This window comes from Odocoileus virginianus, chromosome 8, assembly GCF_023699985.2.
Source record: "Odocoileus virginianus isolate 20LAN1187 ecotype Illinois chromosome 8, Ovbor_1.2, whole genome shotgun sequence".
Taxonomy (NCBI): domain Eukaryota; kingdom Metazoa; phylum Chordata; class Mammalia; order Artiodactyla; family Cervidae; genus Odocoileus; species Odocoileus virginianus.
The window spans coordinates 361,266-364,232 of NC_069681.1; the positions used below are offsets into that span (position 1 = coordinate 361,266).

General features: G+C 40.8%; 1 non-coding gene and 1 pseudogene across 1 annotated transcript; both read right to left on the reverse strand.

Moving 5' to 3' along the window:
• Positions 1–712: 712 nt before the first annotated feature.
• On the reverse strand, positions 713–2,400 carry LOC110149854 (caprin-1 pseudogene; annotated as a pseudogene).
• A 6-nt stretch (positions 2,401–2,406) lies between these two features.
• On the reverse strand, positions 2,407–2,514 carry LOC139036402 (U6 spliceosomal RNA). Its single transcript, XR_011489194.1, has one exon. It is a non-coding gene; the product is annotated as a U6 spliceosomal RNA (small nuclear RNA).
• Between the last annotated feature and the right edge of the window lie 453 nt (positions 2,515–2,967).

Genomic DNA, 2,967 nt, shown 5'->3' on the forward strand with positions numbered 1-2,967 from the left:
TCCCTTAATTGTTGCATAATTTTCAATTTTTTGAAATTTTGTATTTTGGCTTTGTCTTATACAGTATCAGCTGTTAAAAAGCAATTTACATGTGTCTTAAACCACAGTCATCTGGCCAGAGGATGAATAGTGCCTTGTCAAAGCCTAAGGCTGGTACCCAACCTTGTATGTGTGATTAAGGGCCCATGCATACTTTGGTATGCATCTAAATGTTCAGTGCTCCAATTTAACTGGAAAAGGTGTGAAATGCAGTTGTTCTGCTGAACCACGCTCCACTCCTTCCATCTTCCTTTCAAGGGAAATATTTTAGTTTTGTCAGTTACCATTGAATGACTCTAGGGCTGATTTGTAGATTTTATCCAATGTCAGAAGTCAATCTTGCTTTATCCAAGCCACTTCAAACAACTATGGAGATATCACCCCATTAAAGTATATTATGTTTTACTCCTAAGCAAGAGTGAAGAATCTGAGTATTATGTGCAAGGCTCAAGATGACGCTTAGGACAGAACATGGAGAGTAAAAATAGTTACCCTCCATATCCAGGCAATATAAAGCTGACAATTGTAGTCCTGTCTTTATGGGATGAAAAACAGCCCCTTTACAATAAGTTTCCTGAAAGGGAGAACAAATAGATAATAACTCTTCTGGCAACATATTATGGTACACTGGCCAGTGTGCTTTTGGCGATTAAACATAACTCTGTGAATTGGATTAATTCACTTGCTTAGTGTTCATTTGCGGCATCCCTCTGTTGGGTCTTGGGGGCCCTCCACGACATCGTGGGCCTCCCTGTGGTCCACTCTGCCCAGAGCCTTGCTTGAAATTCTGCTTATATCTATCCCGCTGATAGCCAGAGTAGTCCCGGGGAGCACTGAACTGAGATTGTGTATAACCACTGTTTGGAGTGTTAGTAGAGAATGAAGGGCAGTAACCATCATATCCTCTGAATCCATTAGCAGGTCCTCTGTATCCATTCATCAAGCCTCAAGCACCATGGAAACCTCCACGAGACACACCATGACTGTTGTAATAGGGCTGACTGTTACGTGGAAATCCAGTGTTCTGCTGAGGAGGCTGCTGGTGGTTACCAGTTACTTGATGGGGCTGGTCCTGGGAACCATGATAAGTGCCAACCACTGTTTGAAGTTGTTCTTGCTGAAGCTCTGTTTGTTCTACTTGGTGAGGTTGACTGGAAAAGCTCTGGTTATAACTGGCTTGGTATTGATTTTGCTGTTTTAAAGTTTCTGGTTCATTAACAGGAGGAACTGGGGATTCATAATGAACACTGTTTGCATGAATTGGAATGGAGCTGCATTTACATTGATTCCACTGCTATGTAAAGGTTTGCTTGTCCTAGCCTGGAACACTTGAGGCTGAGAAGCAGCAGGAAGGGATGATGATGCTGTAGTCTGGTTTGTATTTAAAGAGATCGTTGCCTGAATCTGGTCAATTGGTTCCTTTTGTGGTCGTTGCTCAGTAACATAAGAAAGTTGGTACAAGGGTTGAGATGCTGTATATCCCTCACTTGTGGATGAAACCAAAGGAACCTGTGTAGCTTCTGGCTGTACAGAAACTTGATTAGGTTGAACAAGTCTAAATTCAGAATGAACTGGAGGGCAAACCAGCTGGGGTATGTCCATGTTCTGTGCTGGATTCATTGGCTGTGCAGATACAATGGCAGGATCAAGTGTCTGGTTTTCAAAATCCAGCATTGAATCTTGTATGAAGTTATAGGGCCCCTGAATTTGTGCCATAAGCTCCTGTATTCTCTGTTTTCTCACAAGGGGATCAGCCTGAACCACTGGGGTCAAAGAGTGGGGTTCTGGTACTGAAGGAGATGCAGCCTGAGGTTGCTGCTGGAGTGAATTTACCACCTCAACTGTTTCAACCGTCCATTCATCTACCTGCTCCTTTTCACCACTGCTGAACTGTGTTTCGGCCATAAATTGTCTATTTACATTCTCTGTTGATTCAAACTCATTTTGTTCAGTGTATTCTTCCGCTGGCTCAGGTTCAGCTTCAGCTACCTGATCTTCAACTGTAGGTGCTGAGGCTGCCTCCTCTTCCTCACACAGACCGTTCTGGTGATTGTGGGTGCTGTCAAAGTAGTTTGACTGGAAAACATGCTCAACAATTTCCTCTAAAGCTTTATAAGTTGTTCCACATCCAGGTTTTTCCTTTCCTTCCAGCAAGTCCCACAGGTGAATGGAGGCATGTTCATACTGCTAATTCAACCTCAAGCTCATGTCTCGTTCAGGGTCTGCTAATTTGTAGAACTCATCTAACAATGACAATTCCTCTTCAGACAATGTTGGCACTCCATTCAAACCTTGCTTCAGGTCACTTCTCACTTCATCATCTCCCAGTTTGTCCAAAACATACTGCAGCTCAAGTACTGTTTTTTAAAAAATATGGAACACTTCATGAATTTGCGTGTCATCCTTGGGCAGGGGCCATGCTAATCTTCTCTGTATCATTCCAATTTTTAGTATATGTGCTGCAGAAGTGAGCACAAAACTATGGTATATTTCTAAAACTCTTTCTGTCATCTTTGATTTTTTTTTTTTTTACTAGTGTTTTATAACTTTCTGAATGTAGATTTTTTTTTTTTTTTTTTACTTTCTTTAGTAGTTTCATTCCTATGCACTTTATTCTTTTTGATGCTATGTTAAATGTGATTGATTCCCAGATTTCTCTTCCTGGTCTTTTGTTGTTAGTGTAGAGGAATGCAAGAAACTTCTGTGTATTAATTTTGTATCCTGCAAATTTACTAAGTTAATTGATTAGATCTAGTAGTTTTCTGGTGGTGTCTTTAGGATTTTCTATCTATAGGATCATGGTATCTGCAAACAGTGACAGTTTTATGTCTTCTTTTCCACTTTTAATTCCTTCTGCTTTTGCTCTTTTTCACGGATTATGTCAAGAACTCGCAGAACAATGTTGAACAATAGTAATGAGAGTGGACA